General features: G+C 39.5%; 1 pseudogene; it reads left to right on the top strand.

Moving 5' to 3' along the window:
- The first annotated feature begins 9,497 nt into the window (after window positions 1-9,497).
- Window positions 9,498-11,268, top strand: LOC140604197 (uncharacterized; annotated as a pseudogene).
- The last annotated feature ends 1,397 nt before the right edge of the window (window positions 11,269-12,665 follow it).

The following is a 12,665-nucleotide window of genomic DNA, read 5'->3' as shown; positions in this document are numbered from 1 at the left end:
TAAATAAGATTTTGCTTTCTATATTTTGCATTTCTTTAAACTTACTGTTTTGAAACAATCTAAAGCTACAAAAATGTAAAAATTATATAAAATCTCCTATATACACTTTACTCCAGCAGTTAATATGTTTGAATCATTTGCTCTATGTATGTGAATGTCTATATATACACACATTGATTTCTATGGGTACACAGAATTTTTAACCATGAATATGTTAGAGACCATTTGCCCCTTGCACCCAAATACATTAAATGTATGTACTAAGAACTAGGATATTTAATTTACTTACATAGCTACAATACAAAGTATAGCATTCAGGAAAATTTATTATTTTTTTTAAAGATTTATTTATTTATGATAGACATAGAGAGGCAGAGACACAGGAGGAGGTAGAAGCAGGCTCCATGCCGGCAGCCCGACGCGGGACTGGAGCCCGAGGCGGAACTCGATTCCGGGACTCCAGGATCGCGCCCTGGGCCAAAGGCTGGCGCTAAACCGCTGAGCCACCCAGGGATCCCCGCATTCAGGAAAATTTAATGTTGATACATAGCACTAACTTAAATAGCATCAAACTTTATCAGTTGTCCTCATATTTACCAGATTGCTTCTGGTCCAGAATCCAGTCAAGGATCATACATTGCATTTCAGCTTTTTTTTTTTTTTTTAATATTTAAATCTGGTTCCTTTTTTATTTATTTATTTATTTTTAAAGATTTACTTATTCATGATAGAGAGAGGCAGAGGCCCAGGCATTGGGAGAAGCAGGCTCCATGCTGGGAGCCGACGTGGGACTTGATCCCGGGACTCTAGGATCGCGCCCTGGGCCAAAGGCAGGCGCAAAAACGCTGAGCCACCCAGGGATTCCCACGTTTCAGTTTCTTTAATCAGGATCACTATCTCCTTGTTTTTAATGACCTTGATATTTTTGAGTGTCTCTTAACTTGGATTTGTCTGAGGCTTTCTCATTATTGGATTTAAATTATGCATTTTTTTGACATATGATTCCCTAAATGATATGTCCTTGGTGTGTCACATAGGAAACATGATATGTTTGTCTGATTATAGGTGAGGTTAACTTGGTTAACTCAAGGTAGTTGTGAGTTGGGTTTTTCCCCTGTGAAGTTACCATTTTTACCTTTGTAACTAGTGATTTGTGAGGAGGTTCTGTACATAGCTTGTTTCTCAATCAATTTTCCTCCACTAGTTTTACCAGCCATTGGAAAATGTGGCGTAAGTCAGCTGTTACTGATGGTTGCAAAAGTGGTTTTCTATAATCATTCCCTCAACATTTGTTAGCAAACATCTGTCCTGTTTACTCATTTACTTTTCACAGATTTGAGCACATCCTTACTGTGGCACAATATGATGTCTCACACTTATTTTGTACTCCCCTATTTCTCCAGAAGCCTTGGTTCTTTACAGTGGGGAATGGTTTTTAGAAATCAAGACCTGGGAAATAGATATGCTGTTTTTTCACTATGGAGAGGACTGAGATGATAAGTAGGTAGGTAGATAGGGTGGTGGGTAGGGAGTGCATAGGTAGAATGAGTCATGAGTTTATTCTACCACCAACTTTTTTATTTAGAGATTTAGAGAGTGTGTGTGAGTGGGGGGAGGGGCAGAGGGAAAGAGAATCTCAGGCCGACTCTAGAAGGTGAAGCCCAATGTGGGGCTTGATCTCACAACCCTGAGGTTGAGATCTGAGCTGAAATCAAGTCAGACAGTTAACCAACTGAGCAACCCACATACCCCTCTACCATCAATTCTTTTTTTTTTTTTTTAAGATTTTATTTATTGATGAGAGACAGAGAGAGGGAGGCAGAAGGAGAGGCAGGTTCCCTGTGGATCAGGGAGCTTGATGCAGGACTAGATCCAGGACCCCGGGATCACAACCTGAGCCGAAGGTAGACACCCAACTGAGCCACCCAGATGTCCCTCTACCATCAATCCTTAATCCAACATCATAGTGTTCTTTCTAGCCTTCCCCCATTATAAATTGCATCTTTGTTCTCCAAGAATAAGAAATTTGACTCCCAGTATCATTCACATATTTACCGGAGAGTGAATATGCACTCAGCTACACCTTGGGAGTTCCGTTGTTCATGGAAAAAGAATAGGGTATTGGAAAACTAGTGCCAGAAGTGATTTGAATAGTATAGTCTTTCCACTATAACTTTTCACATTCTCAGGGCATTGACTCTTTAAACCAAATAAAATCTTATAGGACCATGAAGAAAAGAGCCTAATAGAAAAATAAATCCAAAGATGGGCATATCCAAATGAGAACCCACCAGTTAGTGATTCCTTTCTGATACTTGTACAGCTAATGTGAGGGGATGGTTCCTGGTGAAGTGCAGGTTGGAGATCAGTTCTGGCCATTAACCAGTCATCCATTATCATCTACTATTCACCTCCCATTTTCCTCTATACTTCTGAGTGAGTTTGACAATTCTCAGGCCATCAAGGACCACATCCTTCCATTGCTCCTTGAGAGAACTAAAGTATTTTAGGAGAAACTGAATAGACCAAAAAAGAATATTGGTTACAAAGTAGTATATTGTAATTTTAAAAAGACTCTGGAACTAGACTTTGGTTCAGCGATTTGCCAGTTGAGTAACTGCAAACAAGATGCTCAACCTCTCTGTTCCTCAGATTGCTTGTGTGTTCAGTATGGATGATAAAGTCTCTTCTGTTGTGAAGGTTGGAACTTTATGCGTGGCATGTAGTAAGAGATATTCAGTATTAGCTATTATCTTCAACAGATGAAATTATTACTATATATTACAAAATTCTAAGCCAGGGAACAGTATAGCTGTTGGCCAAATCCAGCCTGTATCTTATTTTTGTATGGCCCAAGAGCTGAAATTTTACATTTGTAAAGAATTTAAGGAGAAAAAGAAAGTTAAAAAATTGTAAGGAGAAAGCAAAGAATATGCTAAAGTTAATGTATATGGACTACAAAGCCTAAATAATTTATTGTCTGGCCCTTAAAAAAAAAGATTATTTTAGAGAGAGAGAGTGCACAGAGTGGGAGGAGGAGGGGCATAAGGAGAAACAGTCCCAAGCAGATTCTGCATTGAGTGGGGAACCTGATATTGGGCTTGATCTCAAGACCCTGAGATCACGACCTGAGCCAAAACCAAGAATTGGATGCTTAACTGACTGCACTACCCAGGGACCCCTGTCTGGCTCTTTATAAAAAATTTTCCCCTTGGTGTGAGCAAATTTCAGGTTCTCAAAATCCCTTCTGAGATATACACAGAATATGTGATAAAACAGAAGGATGTTATCTCAACTTAGCACTCTTCAAACCACAGGACTTAAAACTTTGAGCACTTTAAATCTTCAGGAGGTTTAAAAAAATGCCCAAAGCAACATCAAAAACTACATTTTTAATACAAAGTTATGATCATATGTGAAACAGTATGCTGCTATTACCTAGTTAACCTGCAGTTCCAAGAATAGATGCTATTTATTTCTCCATTTTTGCATGTAAGAAAATTTAGGCTTAAAGACATTAAGTATTTTCCCAAAGACAGTGGGTAATAAGTAGCACAACCAGAGTTCGAACGCAGGTCTGTCTGACAGACTTCAAAGCTACTTTTAACTGCCATCTGCATGAATTAAATTGCAAGGCCACAACCCCTAAAAATTGCAGATGCAATTTTTAGGGGTTGCATACAGCATTCACCCTATCCCATGTGAATGAATCATGAATGTAAGACTGGAAAATCCATAGACAAATACCAGATTAATCTACAAAGCCTTTTGTTATATTTCTAGTCGGGTTTTTTTGGTAATAATAACCCAAGGGATACATTTTATATTTAGTGTTTACTTGACTATATTTCTGACCTTATTAATGCAATTAATTTTCAAAAAATTTTCTTTGATGTTCTCAAGTATAAGTTTTAAATATCTATGAAGTCAATTTTGCAATTGTTCTTTTATAGATGAAAGAAATCTTTGCTTAATCCAAGGTCACAAAAAAAATCCAAGGTCACAAAGATTTTCTCCTATGTTTTCTTATACTAGTTTTCTAAGTAGGTTTTACATTTAGGTCTATGATCTATTTTGATCATTCATTTTGATACTTGTACATGATACAAGATGTGCTTAGGTTCACTTTAAAATGTGGATACCCAGTTATTCCAATACTATTTTTGTTCAAGAGATTATCCTTTCTCCATGGAATTGGGTTTTGCACCTTTGTTAAAGAGCAATTGACCATATATGAATGGGCTTATTTCTGGACACTATTCTGTCCTATTAATCTTTGTGTTTATTCTTTTATCAATACCTCTTATTCCTGATTACTGTAGCTTTTTTAAAAAATTTTTATTTATTTATGATAGTCACACAGAGAGATAGAGAGAGGCAGAGACTCAGGCAGAGGGAGAAAAAGGCTCCATGCACCGGGAGCCCAACATGGGATTTGATCCCAGGTCTCCAGGATCACGCCCTGGGCCAAAGGCAGGCGCTAAACCACTGCGCCACCCAGGGATCCCCTGATTACTGTAGCTTTATAACAAGCCTGTAAATCAAGTAAAGAAACTTTGCTTTTTCAAAATTTTTTTAGCTATTCCAGCTCTTTTGCTTTAAGCTGTAGAAGGATCTTATTGATTTCTTTAAAAAAAAATATTTGCTAGGACTTTGAAGGGAAGTGTGTTGGATGACCTCACATCTTAAGTCTTCCAGTCCATGGATATGGCATAGCTCTATTGAGATTTTTTATTTCATCAGTGATTTTTGTTTTTCAGTACCAGATTTTGCCTGTGTGTTGTTAGACCTATACTTAAGTATTTCCTGAAATTGCTTTGTTCTTTGTAACTTCTATGTATATGTGGCCCGCAAAATGTCTATTGTCTGCAAAGTTATTTCTTCTAATCCAATCTGTTTTTTTTTTTTTTTTTTTGTCTGTTTTTCTTTCTTATTGTACTGTCTGGGCCTTTCAAAGAGCTGTTGAATGGGGGTGTTGAGAGCAGTCATCTTTGCCTTTCTCTTTCTTTCTTTAATTTTATTTAAATCTAAGTTAGTTCACATATAGTGTATTATTAGTTTTAGGGATAGAATTTATTGATTCATCAGTTGCATCTAATGCCCAATACTCATTACATCGAATCAGTCTGCCTTTCTCTTAAGAGAAAGCATTTGGTCTTTTAAGTGTTATATTAACTATAGGTTTTGCAGATGCCTTTTCCAAACTTAAGAAAGTCCTTCTATCCTTAATTTGCTGAATTTTTGTATCATGAATAGATATTAAATTTTCTCAAGTGATTTTTCTGTATCTATTATGATCACATAGTTTTTCTTCTATAGTCTATTACTATGGTAAATTACATTAGTTTTCAAATGTTGGAACAGTATTGCATTCCTGAGATAAACCCACTTGATCATGGGGTATTTTACTTTTAAAATATTGTATTCTACTTGTTAATAGTAATTGTTGAGGAATTCTGCATGTGTGTTTACAAGGGATTCTGGCCTGTAGTCTTTCTTGAAGTAATGTCATTTTCTTTTTGGTAATAAGGTAGTGCTGGCCTCATAAAATGCGTTGGGAAGTGTTCTCTTCATTTCTATTTTCTCAAAGTGTTTGTGTAGATTTTATTTTATTTTTTTAAATTTTTATTTATTTATGATAGTCACAGAGAGAGAGAGAGAGAGAGAGAGAGAGAGAGAGGCAGAGACACAGGCAGAGGGAGAAGCAGGCTCCATGCACCGGGAGCCCGACATGGGATTCGATCCCGGGTCTCCAGGATCGCGCCCTGGGCCAAAGGCAGGCGCCAAACCGCTGCGCCACCCAGGGATCCCTGTTTGTGTAGATTTTTAAAAAATATTTTATTTATTTATGAGAGACACACAGAGAGAGAGGCAGAAACATAGGCAGAGGGAGAAGCAGGGTCCCTGTGGGGGAGACCGATGTGTGACTCAATCCCAGGACCCCGGGATCACGAACTGAGTCAAAGGCAGATGCTTAACCACTGAGCCACCCAGGTACCTCTGGGTTTTTTTCCACCTTAAATGTTAGTAGTATATAAGCAGTCTAGGCCCGGTTTTGTTGTTTTAGAAGTTTGTAAAATGTGAATTCAATGTCATTAATGGATTCAGGAATACTCTGGTTGTCTATTCTTTTTTAAAAGATTTTATTTATTTGAGAGAGAGAAAGTGTGCACATGAACAATGGAGAGAGGGTGAGGGAGAAGCAGACTCCCTCTGGGGAGCTGGGCTTGGGGCTCCATGTGGGGCTCAATGTAGGGCTCAATCCCAGGATCCTGAGATCACCACCTGAACTGAAGGCAGATGCTTATTTGACTGAGCCATCCAGGCACCCCATTGGTTGTCAATTCTTGAATGAGTTTTGATAGGAATTTTGACAAGGAATTTGTTCATTTGATCCAAGTTGCCACATGTGGCAAAATACTATCATAACATTCTCTTACTATCCTTTTGATGTCTTTAGGATCTGTAATCATGTCTTTTAGTCCTGCCATTGGTAATTTCTTTTAGCCTCTTTTCAAAGTTTATTGCTTTTTTTCTCTGGTGTGTTTCCTCTGTCAGTTTCATTGATTTCTGCTTCTTTTATTATTTTCTTCCTTCTGCTTGCTATAAGCTTCATTTTCTTTTCTTTTTTTTTTTAACTTCCTATGGTAGAAGCTTAAATAATCGATTTAAGAGCCTTTTCCTTTTCAAAACAAGCATTTAATGCTCTAAATTTCCCTCTAAGCATGTCTTAGCTGCATCCCACAAGTTTTTTTTTTAAGATTTTATTTAATTATTTGACATAGTGAGAGAGCACAAGCAGGGGGAACAGCAGACAGAGAGAGAGAGAGGGAGAAACAGGCTCCCCAGTGAGCAGGGAGCCCAACATGGGGCTTGACCCCAGGACCCAAGCCAAAAGCAGATGCTTAACTGACTGAGCCCACAAGTCCCCTTGTGACTTCCTTTCTGGTTATTTAATTTCCAGATTTGGGGGGTTTTCCTGTTCTTTTTAGAAGATTTTATTTATTTATTCATGACAGACACACAGAGAGAGACAGAGAGAGGCAGAGACACAGGCAGAGGGAGAAGCAGGCTCCACGCAAGGAGCCCAATGCGAGACTCAATCCCGGGACCTGGGGATCACGCCCTGAGCTGAAGGCAGATGCTCAACTGCTGAGCCACCCAAGCATCCCTTGGGATGACTTTTTATTGAAATATATCTTAGATACAGAAAAGTGTACAAATTATAAATATACAGCCCCATGAATTTTCAGGGTGTGAAATAACTTGTCTTATGGTTCTTTTTACTGAGGCACAATTTAAATTTATACATCTTAAGTATGGAGTTTGGTGAGTTTTGACAAATGGATACTCCTCTATAACCTGTATTCCTTAGAATGCTGAATACATCTTACAGCACATTCTACCTCTATCTCCCTTATTAAATGCTCTTTTGGGGGATCCCTGGGTGGCTCAGAAATTTAGCGCCTGCCTTCTGCCCAGGGCATGATCCTGGAGTCCGGGGATCGAGTCCCACATTGGGTTCCCTGCATGGAGCCTGCTTCTCCCTCTGCCTGTGTCTCTGCCTCTCTCTCTCTCTCTCTCTGTGTGTGTGTGTGTGTCTCACGAATAAATAAATAAAATCTTTAAAAAATAAAAATAAAAAAATAAAAGTTCTTTTGGCAAACATCAGAATACCCCAGGATTTTGCATTTTGTCTATCCATCTAGGTGCCATGCTCCATCTATGAGGAATATTCTTGAGGTCTATTTTCACTGCACAGAAGCACAAATTAAAGGGTTTTTTAATCTTTACAAACAAACTCACAGAGAATAGTGCCAAGTGGATCCTACTGCCTTCGCGCCTCCTGGAGACAGCTCACATAAGCAGAATAAACTAGCATGATTAAAGGATTACTTTAGAACATTGTGTGTGTGTGGGGGGGGTGGATTTTAGAACATTGTTAATGTCTGATCTAGAGTTTCTGTGGCACTTGTATTTATTTATTGCTGTATAACAAATTATGCTTAAACTTACTGGCTTAAAATCACAAACATTTATTTACAGTTTCTATGCGCAAGGAATCTTGGAGCATGTTTCTGGGTGGCTCCGGCTCGGGATCTCATGAAATCCCTGTCAAGGAGCCGCCATAGCTGTAGTCTTCTGAGGTCTTGGTGGGGCTGAAAGGTCTGCTTCCAAGATAGGCTTATTCACATTGTTGTCGGCAAAATACCTCAGTTCCTCGCTAGCTATTTGGGGGTCTCAGTTCCTTGCCAAGTGGGCCTCTCTGCAGCCCTGTCTGAGTGACCTCAAAACGTGGCACCTGGTTTCCCCAAGAGCTAGTGGTCTAAGAGAATGGAAAGCAGAAGCCAGCATATGTTTTATGACCTAACCTTGGAAATGATGTAGCATCATTTCTGCCATATTTTGTTGGTTTCAGAGACCGATCCTGATACATTGTGGGAGGGGACCTTTATAGGGGTAAGGATGCCAGGGGGCAGGGATCACTGGGCACCATCTTGTATGTTGACTACCACAGTAGCTTTTGTACAGATATGAACCCACAAAACCTAAAAGATGACATTAACCATTCAGGTTTATCAGAAAATCCAGCCATATTAAGTGACCACAATGGTCATAGGGTTTTTACTCCCATGGGATGTGTCCACTGTGAGAATACATTTTCTAGGTTTTTCTTCTAGTTATAATGTTCATCAGTTGAATATTATACATTAGGACTTCACTGAAATAAAGGAGAATCCTCTCAAATTTAGCTTGTTTAATGTGTGTTTACTAGCTAAGGATATAAAGGTACCATCTCATGGATTCATTATTAGGACAGAGGAAGTATTTCCTTTTGCAAATGCATTCTTTTCATTTTTTAAAAAAATATGTTATTTATTTATCCATGACAGACACACAGAGAGAGGCAGAGACACAGGTAGAGGGAAAAGCAAGCCCCACGCAAGGAGCCCAATGTGGGACTCAATCCCGGGACCTGGGGATCATGCCCTGAGCTGAAGGCAGATGCTCAACTGCTGAGCCACACAGGTGTCCCTTTCTTTTCACTTTTCTGAGGATGTCCTCTCTTTTTTTTCTGTGGAAACTCTTGGCATCACAGGATAATTCATCTGTAAACAACAAAGGACAGATTCAGCCTTTTCTAGCCATTTTTAGTTTGTCTTATACAAATATGCAGGTGATATAATGTTTTAACCATGACTTTGTAGCTCTTATACACCTGTTGCAGAAAGAGGCAATCATTATTTAGGTGATTATTTTTATGAACAAGAAAGTAAAGTTTTCCTCTGCAAAATCTTTCTGGGACATCTTTTTATTGCTCTGTAGCCTTGTATTTCTATTTTGACCTCATACATTAGTTTTGGTATAACTGTAAATGAGTCTCCTTGGCCCTGAATGGGAAGGAGCCTAATCATTGCCTCTTTGTTTCTATAAACATGAAAAAACCAGTGATAAAGTCAAGCTGAACTCTTCACTGGTTCGAATAGGGTCTCTTGGAGTGATTGACCTGTGAAATATTTCTGTCTCTGAACAAACATTCACTTGTGTGCATTTTCACCTCTGAATCTTCTTTATCCTTCCAGGACTCAGGAATCAAAACAGAATACAGACTTTTCAAAAACTGGGATTAAGATACCTTTTACATGAAGATGTTAGATGCTGACAGATATGGGAACAATTCACAAGTAAATTAACCAGAAATCAAGACTCAGTAACAAATCTGCAAAGAAAGAAGTCCAAGTTGCCAAAACAAGGTGATTCCTCCTGTCAGATGCAGGCAGGAGAATCTGCTCAGGTTTCTGAAGACGAAACTATGTAATAAAGCTTCACGGGGAGAGTTCCAATATCAAAAGCCAAGAGTTTCCAAATAAGACCACCTGGGATTTCTGCAAGAAAATCTATCTGAGAGAGCCACACAACTATCAGAGTAGGTGTCATCAAGTTGATGTAAAAAATAAACCATATAAGTGTGACCATTATGTTATGACAAAGATCTCTCATCATCATGATGATCAGGAAGTTCACAAAAGCAAGAAGTCTTAGAGCCACAATAATTGTGGAAAAGACTTCATGAGGAAATCATGCCAACATACTATAACCCACTCAGAAGAGATGCACTATGTATGTAGTGAGTGTGGGGAGGACATCGGTGACAGCTCAGTGTTTTGCATTTGCCAGAACATTCATGAAGGGGACAAAGGTGGTGAGAATGATAAGTGTGATGGGGGCTTCAGTCAGAGCTCACACCTGCAAAATCATCAGGGGTCAGCACAGGAGAAAAGCCCTACAAATGTCAAGTATGTGCTAAGAGCTTCATCCAGGACTCCTGTATTCCCACTCGCGAGCCCCTCCGCCCAAGAGGGAATATGTACAGGTGTGACGTGTGGGAAGGGCTCCAGTCATAGCCTAGATCTTAACATTCACTGTGTAGACAACACTGGAGAGAAATCCTCTAAACATGAGATGTATGATAAAGCCTTCAATTAGACACCACCACTTCAAGCCCATCAGAGATCCCACCCTGGAGATAAAACAAACAGATGGGAGGCATGCAACAGGCTAGTTCATCAGAATCCTGGTCCTCATCAGAGAGTTCACTCTGGAGAGAAAACACATAAATGTGAAATAGGTGGGAAGGACTTCAGCAAGGCTCAAATCTTCAAGCCCATCAGAAAATCCACACTGGAGAGAAGCCATATAAATGTGATGTGTGTGATAAGAACTTTAGCCGAATTCCCATCTTTAGGCCCATCAGAGTCCACACAGGAGAAAAGCCATTCAAATGTGACATATGTGGTAAGGGCTTCACTCAGATTTCACATCTTCAGGCCCATCAGAGAGTCCACACAGGAGAAAAGCCATACAAATGTGAGACATGTGGTAAGGGCTTTTGTCAGAGTTCAAATCTTCAGGACCATCAGAGAGTCCATACTGGAGAGAAACCCTACAAATGTGATGTGTGTGGGAAGGGCTTCAGTTGGAGCTCACATCTTCAAGCCCATCAGAGAGTCCATACAGGGGAGAAGCTCAACAAATGTGAAGAATGTGGGAAAGGCTTCATCAGGAACTCCTATCTTCATGTTCATCAAGGATCCACACGGGAGAGAAACCACATAAATGTGGCATGTGTGGTAAGAGCTTCAATCAGACCTCACATCTTCAAGCCCATTGGAGAGTCCACATGGGAGATAAACCCTACAAATGTTTTGACTGTACTAAGGGCTTTAGTAAAAGTTCATGTCTTCGAGTTCATCAGAGAGTCCATAATAGTGATAAATCCAGTTCATGTGATGAGTGTAATAAAAGTGTTCTTCAATTTGTAGACTTCACATTTTCTTCCAAAAATCCACACAGCAGAGAATATTTATAAAATATTATGTCTTAATAGTTCAAGAGTGAGCTGAACTTTTTTACAGTCATCTCAGTTCCATTGGAGGAAACCTATTTGTTGTGTGAATGTAGCCAGTGTTTCAAGCAGGAGTCAAAATTTCAGTCCTCAAGACATAGAAACCCCATGAAAATGGTACAGTAAGTTTCAGTCAGAACCTTCACATCCAATCAAATTTACACAAGAGAGAGGCCTTAAAAGTGATAACTAATGTCAGGATGTTAGCAAAAGTATACTTGCGGACATGACAAACCCCATGTCCACTAGAAGAGAAGCTCCATGGGGGCAGGAAGTTTGTTTACTGCTGAATGACCATGACCTCAAACCAGTTCTTAACAAACAGTAGATGCTCCGGAAATGCCTAATTTGGTGGCTAGGAAAACCTACAATAAATAAGACAAATACTTAAAAATTTTAAGGAGCTCAACCCTAGTCATAATCAGTTGTACCAGGAAATGGATTCATTATTAATTATTTTATTTGAGAGAGGATGAGTGGGGGGTAGGTGGGAGCAGGGGCAGAAGGAGAAGCAGACCGCCTACAGAGCAGCGAGCCTGACAAGGGGCTCGATCCCAGGGCCCTGAGATCATGACCTGAGCTGAAGACAGATGCTTAACAAACTGAGCTACCAGATGCCTGAGGGAAAAAATCTTGTAAGAAGCTTTAAAACAATTCAAGGAAGTGACCACTTAATAAAAATACATAAAATCTGGCAGCCCCGGTGGCACAGCAGTTTAGCGCCGCCTGCAGCCTGGGACGTGATCTGGAGACCCTGGATCCAGTCCCACGTCAGGCTCTCTGCATGGAGCCTGCTTCTCCCTCTGCCTGTGTCTCTGCTTCTCTCTCTCTCTGCATCTCTATGAATAATAATAAAAAAAATACATAAAATCATGCAATCTGCAATTTGAGTGTAAGATTTTTTTTGCAGTTGGCTCCTATCCTCTGCACGTCTTCACTTTTCCAGCAGTAATAAGCTGAGTTTTTATATTACCATTTAAGACTTTGTACATCATCAGTTATGTATAGTGTAAATCTCATTATATCTTTTGTGTCTTTTGTACCAGGAACAGACTGAATGAAAAAAGATGTTTGTTTTTAACTCCATAAGATCATGAGAAAGGGGTGTGGAAAGAGTGGGAACATTATAGCATGCATTTTGGACAATGAAGAAAGCTATTAAGGCACAGAGCATTTTGGATACCACCCCACACTTCCCAGCTGCTTCAGTAGTTTCAAGTGTGCTTGGCTGAACAGTTTACTTTGGTGTATATTTACT

Source organism: Canis lupus, chromosome 1 (assembly GCF_048164855.1).
Source record: "Canis lupus baileyi chromosome 1, mCanLup2.hap1, whole genome shotgun sequence".
NCBI classification, from domain to species: Eukaryota; Metazoa; Chordata; class Mammalia; order Carnivora; family Canidae; genus Canis; species Canis lupus.
This window is presented reverse-complemented; position numbering and strand designations above follow the sequence as displayed.